Source organism: Amphibalanus amphitrite, unplaced genomic scaffold (genome assembly GCF_019059575.1).
Source record: "Amphibalanus amphitrite isolate SeventyFive unplaced genomic scaffold, NRLGWU_Aamphi_draft 001440F_arrow, whole genome shotgun sequence".
Taxonomy (NCBI): domain Eukaryota; kingdom Metazoa; phylum Arthropoda; class Thecostraca; order Balanomorpha; family Balanidae; genus Amphibalanus; species Amphibalanus amphitrite.
Window position 1 is genome coordinate 86,575 of NW_024882933.1, and position 17,811 is coordinate 104,385.

A 17,811-nucleotide genomic window follows, 5' to 3' on the forward strand; every position below is an offset into this window, starting at 1 on the left:
AATTGCTACCAGATTACTACCATATTCCCTCGCATTTCTGTTGCGCATTGCCTCACAAATCAGAGTTTTGTGAAGTTAATATTAATTTAATTGTCATATTTTGACTGATTTTGGCGATTTTCAATTATTTCAACGCAGCGTGGATCAGATAGCTCACATAGTTTGCTGAAGAATGTGGCTTTTGCTTGGTTATTTTCAAGTTATCTGTGATTTGGTGCGCCGTGATCGTAGCATTATACAAATTTTATCAACTTAAAAAATTGAATCAACTTTTGAAGTGAAGTTCACATGAAAAATCAAAAGTTCAAGCATAATAATTGTTTAAACATAATGATGCAACATGTGTCTCCCAGATGGAACTTAGACTGAAAATGGAAAACAGAAGATGGATCTGCGGAGTTACTGAGATCACAAGATGCTCTTGATTGTGGCTGGTAATTATTCAAGAACTAAAAAAGGTTCATATCGCACTATTTTTGTAATTTTGCTCTATTTACGTTTTTTTTTTAAAGTAAAATCAGGACATTCGCACTATTTCAAATATGATACCTTGTTTAAGTACTTTAAGCACCAATTTAGTTCCAAGCGCTCTAAATTATGGTCATTATGTAGTAAATATAGTTCATTTTGCCCTAAATCTAGTATTCCTTCTTACGCGTTAGTTTGTTTAACGAGCATGCTAGTGGAATATCCCAAGTACATCGTACATCGTACAAGTACATCGTAGTACAGCTGTGAGCTATCGCCGTTCGTGAAATACGTGGTGTTCTGACTTATGTACACTGTGGGCGTTTTGGTGTGTGCAACAACCTAGAAAGGTCGTTATAAATACATTACGTAAAATGTGTGCACGTTTTTACGCATTGAATAACTAATTCGATATGTAATGTATAACTCCGGAAAGTAGTGCAGGTTCATTGCGCCGCAAGAGATACGGAATCATAACCCAGTTCATATGGGTACGGTGTAGCCTGTCCAACCTGTCTGATGATTGATAGGTGGCGGTACACCCCCCTAGCCAGAAAAAATGTCCGTTTGCGAAGCGACGGCGCCCACCCACCGTTTGAAGGCGCCCTCTGCCTCTGGTGATAATTGAACTCATTAGAACCCCCACAAGATTCAAGATTTTACGACAACACGATCCAAAATCGTAGTTATGTGCCAACAGTAGTGCAAAAGTACTTAAAATAGTGTCATAGGAACCATATAGCTCTGAGACTACTAGTAGCCGATCTGGCAACAGCTACAGTATGAAAATAGTGCAAATAAACTCGAAATAGTGCCAAATGACTCAATATACTGCTGATTTAAGAATAGTGCCAAGTAAACTATTTTAAATGCAGACTGAACTATAAATAGGTATGTAAAAAATTATTCCCCCTTGATTGTTGGTAATTGAAGATGTTGAGAGAACTTGTGAATCTGCATACCAGTCCTGACTTGCTTGATTATTTAAAACTATTTTAATTCTCATAATTGTGTAATGTGTAGTGACTGCACACTGCGCAGCACATGTGCGCAGAAATGTGCAGGTGGCTGGTAGGTGGGTTAAACTTCAGAGATGCGAATTTGGATGTCAGTTATAAAATTAATGGTTATGCATTGTAGAGTAAGCTCTGCTGTTTTTTTTTGTTGTAATTTTGTCTTTTTATAATTGTAACCTACAATGCTGTTAGTTTCATTTTTATTAAAATGCTCGACCAGAATTTGCACTTGTTCATGCATGAATGGCTAAGTTTGGGGTGTTTATTCAACCCTGACTGCTCAAGTTTTTCAAAGGCACATGACACAGCACGGCTAGATCAGCTGGTACCTACCTGTTGACTATTTTTGTTTTTGGTGGTGATGTGTTTGCTGTTTGTCTTTTGCAAGGTGGTCAATGAAATAAAATAATGCATTATTTCGGAATGTTTCCTTGACAGAAGCCAGGAGCCGGATTGATGTGTGCTGGTGAATGAGATGGTTCAAAAGCATTATCTGATGTTTTTCAATGTGCATAAGCCATAACATCCCTTTCATACGCTGAAGTTTTAATAGCTTCTCAGTCTCTGTCATTTTCCTGAAATATTGGTGTAGATAAGAGATATCAGTACCTTCTCAGAGGTACCTGCATTCTGCTGGATGAATATTTAATTGGTTGGACGAAATGGACAGGTAGCCTTATGATAATGTAATGTGAAATCTTATTTCTATAAAACTTTGAAAATGAAGTTTTAATTATTCATATGTGCATACATTTTTGATGACTAAGAAAGTTTTCCACAAGAGTAGAAAATGTGGGAAAGTCTATCAAATCACACATTCTGAAGGCTCAATGCTGACAGAGTGCTGCCTCAAAGAAGAACTGATTTGCTGGGTTACGAATATTTCTTTATTTTAATTTTCAAATGTAATGTACAATACACTGCAGTGAAATAACAAAAGGGACCGTGTATATCACACCACGGTGAGATTTACACAATACCGGCCATTTGTGTAAATCACACCCACCCCGGTGTGATATACACAAAATCTACTACGTAGTGTAAATCACACCCGGGTGAGGAATACACAGAGAGGGCAGCTGTGTGTATATCTCACCACGATGTGACGTCATAGCAACGCTGAACGTCCATTGGTCAGAGCAGTGACTCTGCTCGCCCATTGGTCAGATCAGACTAAGCACTACGAATATTCCGGCGGGATTCCGGGCGTCCTCTCTCTCGAATTCAGCTGACCGCCTGGCCTAGTGGTGAAGGTGCTTGCACCATGATACGGATGTTGCGGGTTCGAGTCCCGTCGGTGCGGGCGCTTTTTCCCGCATTTTCGCTTTTCCTTGGTAGCGGTGGGTTCGCTGCCGACCGACAAGTTTAAAAGCACCAATACAATATGGAAAGCGACGTCTGAATGCTCGTGGCGAAGCGGTGCAGTGCCGAAGGCAATGCCTTAGGAGAGATTACAGGCAATGGTAAGTCAAATATTTTTAGGTTAAGTGGTTGTGTATCTGGCTTCAGGCCGAAGGCCTGAAGCCTGATGGACAACCACTTAACCTAAAAATATTTGACTTACCATTGCTTGCAATCTCTTCATGCGAGTACCTTCTTCCTCATCCACGGGTAGGCAAAAATCAGTAGGTCAGGTTAGGTTAGGTTAGGTTAGGTTAGGTTAGGTTAGGTTAGGTTAGGTTAGGTCAGGTCAGGTCAGGTCTAAGGTTTGGTTAAGTGTCTTGTTACCGTGCCTACTGTGTAAATCTCACCCAGGTGCTGCGTGGTTTGACACCCAGGTGTGATTTACCCACTACCGAGCACACAGTGTATATCACACCCTGATGAGATTTACACATTGGCTAGGCCTACTGTGTAAATCACACCCAGGTGCTGCGTGGTTTGACACCCAGGTGTGATTTACACACTAGGAGCACATTGTGTATATCACACCACGGTGTGATTTACGCATTTGCCGGGCCTACTGTGTAAATCACACCCAGGTGCTGCGTGGTCTGACACCCGGGTGTGATTTACACACTAGGAGCACATTGTGTATATCACACCCCGGTGTGATTTACGCATTGCCGGCCCACTGTGTAAATCACACTCCGCGTGGTGTGATATACACAGGAGTAGTGTATTGTGTAAATCACACCCGGGTGAGGTTTACACTACAGTGCGATGCATTATGTAAATCTCACCGTGGTGTGATATACACGCGTCCATAACAAAATAGTGCAGTAAAATAGTATTGGCGACGATCAAACAACACGTGCGCCATTGATGTCTGCAAAAATTGCTACCAGATTGCTACCAAATCCGTGACGTAGCTACGGCGCCTTTATTTCCCTAGTGAACCAACCTGAGTAGTAAAGTAATCTTGCGTGTCCCCACCACACGCGTCCCACACCGCGGGTCCACAAGCGAGTGGTTTGAATTGCGATAACATGCGGTATATATGCCGCAGCCGTAATAAACTGCACATCACTAAATAAAAGAACGCTAATCGCAAAGTTATTTAACTTTGGATGTTTCAGGAAGCTTTCCAATATCCTGTTTAGGAAATCATTGAAGCGTATGTATATTTTGCTCTCCTATCCCTCTCTGGAATTCCCCATACCCTACTGACTTGCCCAAGACTTGCTTTTCTGTCCAACTATTCATTCCACTGAATCTAATCCACCCACCCGCTTAAGCCGGGTTCACACCGGTTTTCCGGTCCGGAAAAATTCCGTCTGCCGGGCCGGCACCAAAATGTTGAAATTGTCGCTAGATGTCAAAAAAGTCGCTAGAACCGGAAAACCGGAAAGTCGAGCCGGAAATGTCATAATCATCAACCATCAAGTACGATAAGTAGGTACCAAGCAATCCCGCGAATTATTTTGAAATCGAACATACTTGTGTGACGGATTTACAAGTCCCTGATGCAGTTCCACCCAACCGAAAATCATCCATACTTCACTGGTAGGTATATTAGCAAGATTAATACAATTTAACATTTACAGCATGCGGGCTGGGTATCGACAAAAAGACACTAATAAATTTCAATCGCGCTTTGGCTGTTGTTGGTTTAAAAACACTTGCGAACGAAGAGGAATTGAGGGCTGGGCAGGGCGCATTAGAGACGGCGAGCTTGATATTACGCTTGCTGATTGTAGTGTCGAGTCCTCCCGTGTGCTTCCGTCCAGTTCCACGTCCTTCAAACTCACTGTTTAGCCACCACCATGATATTAAAATAAGAACAAACGGCGATAACGTTACATAACAGACTCCAGCCCAGTGAGCTGGCTCGGCGTCTACCAGCCTCGGCAGCCGCTCCTCTGCTCTCGTGGCCGGTGTCAGACTGAGCGCCGCCGGCGCCGCACGACCCGTCAACGGTCAGCGCCGCCCAGTCACGCGGGCGGGGCTGCGTCATAACGTACAGTACGTCGTGAGCCGTCAGGCTTAGACCGAACTACGACGCTAGCGCGTCACACAATACTACGCACAACACTACATTTGCCCCTCACAATAATAACGACGACCTGATCGCGTAAAGCGTGACACTCCGTCGCCCCCGACGGTTGGCGACTGCCGTTGCACTGCAGTGGACGCTGGAGGTGATAACGGCGACGCACGCTCTAGGGGTTCATCTGACGGGTCCACTTCCTCACTCGAGTCAGAATCAGTCCCATGACACGAAATACAGTCACCTCGACTCAGAGATGGTGCCCGCGACGGCACTCGACGGCGGACGTCGCGATCCGCCGGACACAGCGTCTCAGTGCCCCCGCCGATCCCGCGAGGCGCACCGCCCGCCTCCGTCTCTGACGGCTCCATCGACGGTGTCCACCTGGAGAGCCGCTCAGCGTGGATTCTGGTGCCGTCGTCCAGGCGGTACGAAGCCGGGCCCGTCTGTTGCACGATCTGTCGGCGACCTGAGAAACGAACAGGCCCCTTTCGGGGCCGGGGCATCAGCTTATACCGCACCCAGTCTCCTACAGCGAAATCAGGAACACGAGCCCGGTTACGTGCATCCCACAACTTCTTCTGCGCCAGCTGCTTATCAGCCACGCGATCCCTCACAGCCTGGTCGTCAGACGAGCGACCGCTCTGCACGCCAGATCGGACATCAGCAGCCACCTCCAGCTTTGTTCGTAGCTGCCGACCGTGTAGCAGCTCCGATGGGCTCTTACCGGTAGTAGCATGAGGTGTTGCCCTGTAGTTCTGCAGAAACGTCTGCATGTACCTTCGTCGGTCGACGCCCTCCAAGTCCGCCATCTGCAGGGCCGCCTTGATGCTCCGGTTCATCCGCTCCACCGCTCCTGACCCTGCTGGATGGTAAGGAGACACGCGAATGTGACCAATGCCCATACTCTGGAGGTAAGTCGTGAACTTGTCTGACGTAAAATGCGTTCCGTTATCTGTGACAACTTCTTTAGGAAGTCCCTCTCGGGAGGCCACTACATCCATGAACTCGATCACTGCGTCACTTGATGGCTCCCTTGTGAATGCCATTTCGACCCACTTCGAATAATAATCAACCATCACGATGGCATACCTTTGATGCAGCGGTCCTTGCATCGGGCCGATGAAGTCGATGCCCAGCTTGTCCCAGGCAACATCCGGGAACGGGACTGGCATCAGCGGTGCTCTGCGTGACTTCACCGTTTTGTCAGACAGGGCGCATGCATCACACTCCTTCACGGCCGTCTCTACAGCAGCATCAAGACCTGGCCACCAGTACACTGCCCGCAGGCGCTGCTTGGTACGTATGATCCCCGGGTGGCTCTCATGTGCCAGGGCCACCAATCTCTCCCTCAGACACTCTGGTACTACCACCCGCTCTCCCTTGAAAATGAGGCCACCCATCAGACTTAACTCATCACGACATCGGAAGAATGGCTTCAATTCAGGTGGGACCTCACCTATGCGACTTGACCAACGTCGGGTGAGCTGCTCAGACAGCTTGACCAGCACCGGGTCGGACGCGACAGCATCGGCCAGTTCTCCGCTGCTCACCGCCGTCAGTCGTGAAGACAGCGAGGCAACCAGCTGAGACTCGTCGTCTTCCACTTCCACCGCTGGACCTGGTGCACGGGAGAGTCCATCAGCCGGGTTGAGCACCCCCTTCAGATGCTGGACTGAAAAAGAGTAAGTCATCAGCCGGCTAGCCCATCTTGACATACGCATTCCAGCACGTCCGATCCCATTCGCTGTGATCAAGGTGCGCAGCGCAGCATGGTCTGTTCTCAGGATAAAGTCTCGCCCCCAGAGGTACTTATGCCACTTTTCACATGCCCAGACACAGGCAAGTGCTTCCCTCTCCGAAACGCTGTAGCGCCTCTGCGTTTGACTCAATGTGCTTGATGCGAAACAGACTACTCGCTCACCTTCTGGGTGCATCTGAGACAAGACAGCACCGAGTCCCACGTCGCTGGCGTCGGTTGTGACGATCGTCTGAAGTGCCGGGTCGAACATCGCCAGCGCGTTCGACTGCAGGATGGCCTCAGTGACGTCCTTCAGCGCTGCCGACATCTCCGGCGTCCAGGCAAACTCCGGCGCGTCTTTGCGGAGCTGCCGTCTCAGAGGTTCAACCCGGGTGCTGTAGTTCTTGACGAACTTCGCGTAGAACCCTAGGGTTCCCAGGACTGACTGAAGCTTCTTCTTATCAGTCGGCTGCTGTAGGTCTCGAAGGCCCTGAACGCGCTCTTCAGAGACTGCCACCCCCTTCGGAGAAACTGCGAATCCAAGAAACTCAACCGATGAGACGCAAATCCTGCACTTGTCCCAGTTCAAGGTGATGTTTCTGGCCTGCATCCGCTCGATCACCCTCCTGAGACGCTGGTCGTGCTCCTCCTGTGATCTGCCAGATACAATCACGTCATCGAGATACACTTGAACGCCCTCCAGCCCTTCCAACACACATTCCATCATCTTTTGGAAGCACTGGGGCAGCGATTTCAGACCAAAAGGGCAACGTTTATATCTCCACACCTGTCCTTCATGAATGAATGCAGTCAGATCACGGGAGCTCTCGTGCAGCTCTAGTTGATGGTACGCAGCTTTCATGTCTAATGAAGAGAAGACAACTGCTCCCTGAAGACGGTCTAGCATTTCCTGCATATCTGGGATCGGATGACCGTTCGCGATCACTGCTTTGTTTACCTCAGTCAGATCAAGGCAAACTCGAAGCTTACCGTTCCGTTTACGGACGGCCACGATCGGAGAGAGCCACGGCGAGGTGTGTTTGCCGACCTTCTCGATCACACCCTGCTCCTCCAGCTCTTGCAGGTGCTTGGTGACGTCCTCCCTCACAGCGTAGGGCAGTGACCGCAGCTTCTTCTTCACAGGCTCCACGTCAGCCCGAAGCCTGACCTTGTGGACGAAGCCGTTGATTGCTGGGAGCTGGCTGGTCTGTTGGACAAGACAAACATCAGTTCCATTCTTCACAGTCACTCCAAGTGTCCTCTGCAGGTCTCTTCCTAGCAAGGGAATCTCAGCATCAGCTACATAGAACTCTCCTTCTGTCTGTCGACCACATGGGGTTGTTACTAAAGCGCTGAAGACTCCCTGCACGCTGATGCCCGCACCGCCATACGCTTCTAGCTTTACCGTGGCCCTGGTCAGCGGAAACTTACTCAAGGTCTCCCGATACAGCTGCGTGGGTATGATGCTGACTGCTGCACCTGTGTCCACCATCATCGACACGTCATGACCTCCAATGCCAACGGTGTACCACGGACAGTTCGAAGGCATGCTCTTTTGAACGGTAAGCACCTGTACTGCCCCCACCTGACGATCTTTAGCATCTGTGTCATTCCGCTTTGTACGACAGCAACGACTGAAATGACCTGTCTCATGGCATTTGTAACACTGCTTCTCTTTTGCAGGGCATCTCCTATCACCCGACCGGTGTCCTCTCCTACCACAGGCATAGCATGGACCGTACCGGAGGCTGCGAACGGGTTCACATACCTCTTCTTGCTGTTCAGCAGCTGGTCCGACTTCTGCTACCTGCGCAGCTGCTGGACCGGTTGATCCCTCTGCAGCACCTCTCAGGACGCCTCGCCGCTGAAGACCACGATCGACCGCCTCGGCGATGTCCTCCAGCTTCTCCAGGGTCAGGTTATCCTTCAAAAGAAGCTTGTCACGCAGCTGGTCAGACAGACATCCCTCAATGAACTGGTCTCTAACCATTTCGTCCCTCAGATCACCAAAGGAGCATCTTTGAACAGCTTCTTTCAAGTTTGCAAGATAGACGAGAGCTGTTTCTCCCGGCTGTTGAACACATCGTCTGAATCTTACCCTTTCAGTTCGTACATCAGCGTCTTTTACAAACAACTTCTCCAAGATCTTTACTGTACTGTCGTACATTGACGTGGGGTCATCCTTGATGTCAGCGTCTGACTCAACAGAAGACTCGACTGATTCAATCGCTCTGAACAGCCTACGGGCCTCTGTGCCAACGCAGTGCAATAACAAAGCCTTCTTCCTACCAGCTGGCCAATCATGCCATCCGCTAGCCTCACCATAGATCAGGAAGTCAGCGTACCACTGCTTCCACGGCAAAGTAGGCTTCTGACCCGCGATCGACAAGTACTCACTCGGTGGGGTTGCTTGAAACATCCTTGTCGCCAAAATGTAGTGTCGAGTCCTCCCGTGTGCTTCCGTCCAGTTCCACGTCCTTCAAACTCACTGTTTAGCCACCACCATGATATTAAAATAAGAACAAACGGCGATAACGTTACATAACAGACTCCAGCCCAGTGAGCTGGCTCGGCGTCTACCAGCCTCGGCAGCCGCTCCTCTGCTCTCGTGGCCGGTGTCAGACTGAGCGCCGCCGGCGCCGCACGACCCGTCAACGGTCAGCGCCGCCCAGTCACGCGGGCGGGGCTGCGTCATAACGTACAGTACGTCGTGAGCCGTCAGGCTTAGACCGAACTACGACGCTAGCGCGTCACACAATACTACGCACAACACTACACTGATGTAGATGGCTGGGTCTCAAAATCGGTCATCTGACTGTCACTGAACTCTACTGCCATAACCCGCGCCCCGCTGGGGGTACTAAATTGCCACGCCTTGCTGGTGGGGGTGTTTAACATCCCCCCTTTTAACTCGGCTCCTGGGCCACGTAGCGATACGGGGAAGGCGGCGTTCGAAAGAGTGTCAAAATTAATGACGAAATTAATTCGGTCACTTTTTTTTGGTCAAATCAAAGGTCAGGTCACCAGAGGTAATGGAAAGCCGAATTTCACCGATTTTCAGGTCGAATGTCGACGATTTACAACAAGCCAACGCATAACTTGGCATCAATTTTCTCCCATTGACTTATAATGGGGGGGGGGGGGTCACAAAATTGACCTGACCTTAGGTCACCGATATCAAAATTCCGAGATAGTTATTTATTTAAATTGTGTACATATTGTTGCCCTTATCAATCGCTGAGAGTTTCAAAGAGGTCGGTCGTTCGATGTAGCATATGGAAGACGTTGAAACTTTGTATGAGGTGAGGTCACTTGAAGTGACCTGGTGACCTGACCTTAAGTGACCTTGGTCTACAATTTTTACATGTGCAGAAAAGATGCATGATAAGGTGTGCCAAAAACAGCCGCCGTTTTTGAGATGTTCGCGAAAAACCACAGGGAGGGTTCAAATATCCCCACCCCCACCCCCACCCCTAGCAGGGCGCGGGATAATATCCTTTGCATTCAGTACCATCGTATTTCCTGAATCTTCTACTTGCGATTGAATGGCAAAACTGCCTCCACCCTCCCGAGCTGCTATGTGCTTGTGTAGGAGGGCATCGAGGGCAGAGAAGTGTTGTCAGCGCCAGCGCGTCTTGTAGAATGTAGATTTCAGAATCTGCTCGGCTGGCTCCACTTCGTAGACGACGGAAGTTAGCAATGCGTACATTGTGCTACCTGTCCTGCGGCCGGCTCCAGCGCTTGATAATCTCTTCTGCAGATACTGGCTCCGCTCCTTCTACAACCAGCGCGTCCGCAATGTTGTTCCACAAATTCGCCCTTTTCACCGCTTCCTTATAATATTTATCTTTTTTTATTATAAAGTCATCAATATTTTCCAACCAATGAAATTAATTTATAATTTGAAAAGGCCATGAGTCATGTGAAATACAGAAACAAAAATGTAGCTATCACTCCGTTTGAGATGCAAATGTTTTGAAATAAAAATGAAACGCCGTCAAATTTACGCTTGAATTTTATATTCTCGTGAAAAATCGCGAGACTATTAGGGCACCGTTGGTTAAATTGGTCCTGTAGCGCTGAAACATAACATTATTTCCCTCGTGCCTTAATTATCATATCACAAACGGTGGCTATCCGGCAAGGCAAAAGTTGAGATGATTTCAACTTTTTGCCGGACCGGAAAATCTGGCTCTCCGGCCTGCCGCACCGGTCAAAAGAAGTTGCCAGATTTGCCGGTTCACACCAGTTTTCAATTTTCCGGCACGGAATTGGCCATTTTTCCGGCCCGGCAGACGGAATTTTGCCGGTCCGGAATCCGGTGTGAACCCGGCATTACTCGACGTTCACAATTGTTCAGCGTGGGAGTAGTGAATCGAATGGGAGATTGCAATGCTGATCTGCTGTTTGCAATCAAGGCTATAGAACTCCAGGTAAGGACACCAGCCGTTTGACCTTGAACGCCGCCGGCCGGCCGATGACGTCATTGGAGGCAAGCCGGCTCGGCGGACACACAAGGCGAATGCATAACGGAGGGGCGTTGGAACGTTGCGGGAGCCGGGGAGATATTTTAATGTGGTTGCATACCACCATTGTTATGTTGATTGATCTACAGACTGCATTGTTTTAAACCTCGATGCATCCTAGGCCTGGATGGTGCGTATATTCGTGGAACGATCACCCCGTCCGACATCCGTGGTCGAAGCTGTCTATGTATTAAAGACACTAAGGCTGGAGACTTCCAGTTTGCGGTTAACTCGCGTTTATTTTGGTGGCTAACTTCCTTACACGCGTGTAGCTGCCCACCAACTTTTACCCGGTGACTTCCATCCGCGGTTAACTGGTGGGTAGCTACACGCGTGTAAATATTTAAATGCCGACTTACACGCCAGTTTAAAGGGCTTCCCGATCAGCTGATCGGGATGCGGCGATCAGCTGGTCCAATGAACAAGTGCGTAATTCCGTTATTTATGGGGCCGGTGGCCCCCAATCAGCGTTTTTACACATGCAATGAGTACAGCCGTAACAATGGGATGTGGTGATGCATTAACCTAACCAGAACAGCGTTTGAATCCGTGCCAATCAGCATCAATAATGCTAATCGCCTTGTGTTATTTCACTCCGTATGGCCGACCGCCGGTCTACTGCATGATCTTGCAACAGCCGTATCTCAGATTACTCGTCTGCCCTCGTCGGTTCGTCTCCGTCACCCCCCGTCCTCACCCCCGCCCCGTCACTTCACCGGTGAGGCGTCGTCGGTGTCCAATTCAATGCCACACAAAGGACGATTATCACCGAGTGATCAGTTTAATATGTGCGTGTCGCGGGGGTGGCTGACGTTCCAACGGCGCAGGATCCGGTTCACCACCAGTGCCCATTTGCTGCCGTTTAAACCGCTAATAGTTCTTTCTGGCCGTCCTTTTCATATCTTTCCAGAGCTGTGTCAGAGCTTTCTAGTCCCATTTTTCTACTGACCTTGCATTACAGGCTGTAACAATGTTCTTCCAAGACCGTTTTCGTTCTTCATTACTCCTTCCATCGTGTCGCTTATTTTCGATGACTTTTACTTCAGTCTTCATGACATCGGCTAACAAATGCATGTCTCTACTACTGAAATTTCTGCTCCTCTTCTTCCTGTCCATGGTTGTTGACCGGTCACTCGTATTGCTTCCACTGAGCTGGTCCTCGCCCCACTGACACGTAACGCGAAGTGCGACGACAGGGGCCCGACACTAGCCGGCTGGCTCGACGATCACATTATTTCGGATGCGATACGAATCCCATCTCACTATCCCGAAAATTACGAAATAGCAGCTGGTGGCAAGGAGATAGGTGCGATGGAAATAATCTAATACCTCCGCATTTGAAAATTTGAGTCCTACATCCTCAATTCTGTCAACTCAAATATTGCTCTGATTACTAATGTATGACTTGTTGAAAACATCTGGATACTTGCAGTGATGAAATACGTAATTTGTAACCCCTCAACAAGCACAGAGGCCAGTTTAACCAACAGAAAAATAGACGCCTGGCGGAATTTTTTTGCCTAAAGACCGTTTCACATACGGAGTGTAAACGCGATAAGCACGTAAGCGGATAGGGCTTTACCGCTCTCGATCCGTATGTGAATCGGCCTTTAGGCGAAAAATTCCGCCAGGTGGCTATTTTTCTGTTGGTAAAACTGGCCTCAGTACTATGAAAAGGTGACCTCAAATTCGTCTAATCTTAGCAGCCGAACGGCTAGGCCGAACTGGCTGAAAAGGCCAGAACTAGATTATTGCACTATTGTCTATCACTTGCACATAAAATTTGCACAGAAATAAACTTTTAAAACCCCCTAAGGACCAAAAAAAGCACCACCGAAAAGATACCCGCGAACTTAATACATGGGGTGGCTCGCGTGTAAGTTCCTTCGCTAACTTAGCGAACAAACTATTTACCCGCAGATGGAAGTCTCCGGGCAAAGTTACCCGCCGACTTAAACGCGAGATAAACGCCAACTTACCCGCAAACCACTTACACGCGACTTACCCGCGTGTGGAAGTCTCCAGCCTAAGACGGGTGCAATAACGGCGACCCGATCCCGTCTCTGACGAATCTAGAGGGGTCGGTGCCGGTGGGTGAATTGACAACCGATGGTTTAAGAGATGATGAGAAGGGATCCCGTCATCGATTGTTGTTTGACAGACAACAATGTTGTACTGGGCGTATAACATCAGAGCTAATGCCTTAGCGTAGGCAAGCATAATTGGTCTGTCATATTGTTTAGGAATAAATCGTAATGGAGATCATTGAGGAATGATCTCTACATTACGGGAATTCACTAATTACTGCGGCCCATAGGGGCGCCGCCGGAGCTGTTGTTTTGCCATCGGTCTTGACTGGGCCGTAATAGCCACTTGTGGACAAGCCCTAAATAAACGAAACGAAACGAAGTCGGTCCCAGGCAACTCCCTAGGGAGCTGCAGTACCCGGCGGCCAAAGCGGCCACCTCGTCGACTCGCAGGTCCTGTGGGATTCCGTGATGCTTCAGTGCTTCACCCACAGAAGCACGGGCATAGCAGTAGGATGTGGGGCTAGGTGTCTGTCCACCTCTTCATTGTAAGTACAACGTATACAGCGCCTGGTCCCGCCGAAGCTCGGTATCGACCGTGACTTATTCACAACTGGCGGATCCTTGTTTGTTTATTGGGGCTTAAGGGCGCGCCGACTACAGGGTCATTTGCGCCCAAAACTGGCGGATCCAGGAAGCGGTCTTGGACACTGCGGGGGCTTACCCCAAAAAGGTTTCTCCGAATTAATCTAAAAACTCGGATTTCGATTCCTTGCGCACTGCTGTGCAGTGTGATTAACCAACATTTCCTCAGAAAAGTTGTGAAGTTTTCTTTAATTCTCGAAAAGCGGTTTCGGCCGCTGCCCTGGTTGTGCCGAAGATTATCACCGAAGATTATGATTAGATATATTATCGATCAACACCGAAGATTATGTCGTCGCTGCTCCGCGCCGAGAGAGATTCCCAACACCAGCGGCAGTGACTGCCAACCCTCCGGCGGTCGGTTCTCCGTCGCCCGGGGCCGAGCGGGTGCCGGCAGCTCCTGCAGCAGTCGCTGGTGCAGGAGTAACTGCTGCAACATCAGCTTCGGCGCAGCCCGCGACTGCCTCAGCCAGGCCTGAGACTGCGGACGGCGCGGGTATCACGCCACCAGAGGTGGGTAATAATGGTCTTGAGCCGCAAACAATTTACTGGTCGTCCTATCAGTTTTGTTGTTCTCTTCCCTCTGTCATCGGAATTTAAGGTTGCGTCCTATGCCCTGCAGCATCGGGACCCTAGAGATTGTTCTAACTTATCGTACGAGCACTTTTCTTCCCCCTGTCTTGAGATTTTCATTCAATGTCAATGCCATTTTATTCCAAAAGTCATCATTGTTCGCGCCAAATCGGGTATAGTCAATAGGCACTGGTCTTAATGACTCATTTCCTTCGATCGCATCCATCTTTCTAATCAGTAACATTTTGCAGGGTGTGGACATTCGCCCTGATGCTTTGGCCTTCATCAAGGCCCAAAGGAGCGACTCTCTCTTTATTAAAAGCCTGGGAGTCGCTGTATGGGGCACCCGAGCCCTGGGAGAGAGATCGGTGACGGGAAAACCTACCAACCGCTATGAAGCTAGGGCGGCGAAGGACGGCCTGACTCCGACAAAGCTGCAATACGTGCAAGGTTAGTTCGGTTGGGAACATGGGGACCGGGACAATCATGGCAAAAATAATTGAAACGCACGGTACTAATGCATTACTACTTCACCTTTTTGTAAACTAAGACATGGTAAATAGCCTTTTCATATTAGACTTATCCAGCTGAAGGAGTCTGCAACGTTTTTTCATCATTTCATCTTCATTATCTTCATTATCTGCTATCATCATTTCATCTTCATTCAGTAGAAATGTTTTGAATTATGGCCGATTTTGTGACGTCACTACATGGCAGTTTCGGCCGTAAAGTGGTCAAATTTCGCAATGACGTCCAAGGCATATCTTGCAATGCAAATGCAAATGAAAGCTCCCAAATAAGTAAAATGATAAGCTCTACAAGATGGCTATATCAGTCTCAAAATTTGACCCCACAATCAACATTTGTCATCCCATTATGATGCTCAATGACGTCATTATTTCAAATGCCATTTTTGGGCGTTCTAGTCGGTGTACGAAAAAAAAACAAATGGCACAATCATACCTATTCCTGAGCTTAAATTTCACCTAACAGACATCTTTTTCTTTGAAAGTATTGAACTTTTTGACCTTTTTTGACTTGACCAGACCTTGGTCTGACCTTCACTGAAACTTGCTAAAATGGATCTCAAACAACACGATCGATGCTGCCATTGAATTCTATGACCAAAACGGACAGGAAAACATGTCCCGCATGACCTTAAATTAAAATTATGACTTTAAATTTACATGACCTCTTTGACCTGACCTTGACACTAAGCAGTGCTTAGTTAAGTTAATAAAATGAACTCTATAAGTAACTCTATTCAATTCTAACTCTATTCAACTCTACTCAATTTAACTGTATTCAATACAACTCTATACAATCTAACTCTATACAATTCTATCGCACAGACCGGTCGATGCGAAGAAAGTGTATTTTGATGCACCCTAATCATCATCCATCATCATCATCATCATACATAATCATTCAATCATAAATAATCATCAGTCATTCATCAATCATTCATCAATAATCATTAATCATCCTCCATGGACGCATATTGGCCATAGACGTCGGCGCGCCCTAAAGCCCCAATAAACAAACAATCATCCACCATCATCATCAATTATCATCAGCGTAAAGTCAATTGAAAATCTGGTCAAGAGCTTTCACATTAGTGCAGTCAGCTGCTAAAACCAGGCCAGTGTCAGTTAACAGCGCTTCTTCCTGCTGATCATTCCACTGTAAATAATCATAGTCTGTGTTCTCTGTTGCAGACATGTATCGCGACCACCTTAGGTCGCGAAACGAGAGCATGGAGGAGGCCGACCTCAAGAAAAAGGTCCGGAAGTGCCTAAGTGAAAAAATCGCGGACCTGAACCGCTCAAAGTCGAAGCTCGGCACCAAAGCCAAAGAGCTGTAAGCGCCGTGAGATAACGTCCAGTTGCGGCCTAGCGTGGACTGGCGTGGACTGTACTTCATTGTACGCCAATTGGTGGTGGATAAATATATTCATGGTGTTCATAATCGTACCTTTTATCACCAGGATCACCACGGGCTCAGAAAGTGATTGAAAGGGAGCGCCTCCAGGATCGACAGGAACCACAGAACACCGTCAAGGAGCACAGTGACTATCAGAATTCCTGAAACAGTCGCGCCATCAATTGATGGCGCGACTGTTTCAGAACCGTCAGACCATCAGAAACCATCAGACCATCACAAACCATCAGACCATCACAAACCATCAGACTATCACAAACCATCAGACCATCACAAACCACCAGACCATCACAAACCACCAGACCCCTGAACCATCAGAAACCATCAGACCATCAGACCATCAGACCAGTGGGCCAATTTCCATGCACCATCAGACCATCAGAAAAATCCTGATGGTTTTTTTCCTAGGGTGGGGAAAGACATTTGCCCCAAATGCCTTCCCCTGGATCCGCCAGTGGGTTGCCCCATCCCGAGCTTGACTAAAAACGTCTTCAAACCCCACCAGAAACCGATGGTAAGGTGAATTTAAATTCAATAACTCATCTCTGTCTGCCCGCCTAAATATGCTACACATGGTACGGCACCTGGCCCTGTCGGAGCTTTGAGCAGATCGTGACATTTTCGGCTTTCCCCATCCCAAGCTCGATTAGAAACGTTCTCCTTCCCCACCCGATTGCTGATGTCAATTCAAATTCAATACCTCATCCCGCCCATAACACATTCATTGCAGTGCCGGCGGATTGCATTTCTGAGAGGGTGGGCAAGATATCGTGGGGGCCTCCTGGCGAAAAAGGGCCTTTTGTGTATAGGGGCCTCCTAGATCTGAGGGCTGAGGCCAGTTTCACCAACAACAACAAAAAAAAAATAGACGGCTGCGATTATTTTTTGACAAAATGATAGTCTCAAAATGTCATTTACTGCTGAAAATACTAATCGCTGACTTAACCCGCGCGGGGCTGGGGGGGTAAATTTTACCCCCCTCGCGAATTTTTGCGATATCTCAAAAACGGCGGCGCGCAGCGCCGCCACACTTTCAGTACCTTTTCTTACATCAATTTGACACGTTCCCTGAAAATTTGAGTGAAATCCGTCGGAAATTTTTTGAGAAATTGACGTTTTAGTGACGTCATGTTCGCCATTTTCGCCTCAAAAACGGCAAAAGTTCAAACGCCGCTAACATCTTCATTTTTAAAGGAATCAAGACGTAACAAAAAAGGCTATGCGTAATATTACTTTGTCTATCAAATGGTTATCTCGGATTTTTAAAAATTTTGGATTTTGGCCTATTTTTTTCAAAAAACTGACTTTTTTGGGAAAATCATTATAAAATCCAAAATTTTGAGTCTATCGAAAAAACCGGAATATATGTCAGAGAAATGGTCTATGTGCACCAACATACCAAATTTTAGAAGAATCGGTTCAAAAATGTGGGAGTTATTCAAAATGT

General features: G+C 47.8%; 1 long non-coding RNA gene across 1 annotated transcript; it reads left to right on the forward strand.

The window, feature by feature from the left end:
- The first annotated feature begins 14,113 nt into the window (after positions 1-14,113).
- Positions 14,114-16,355, forward strand: LOC122373076. Its single transcript, XR_006254975.1, has 3 exons — positions 14,114-14,363; positions 14,675-14,873; positions 16,142-16,355. It is a non-coding gene; the product is annotated as an uncharacterized LOC122373076 (long non-coding RNA).
- The last annotated feature ends 1,456 nt before the right edge of the window (positions 16,356-17,811 follow it).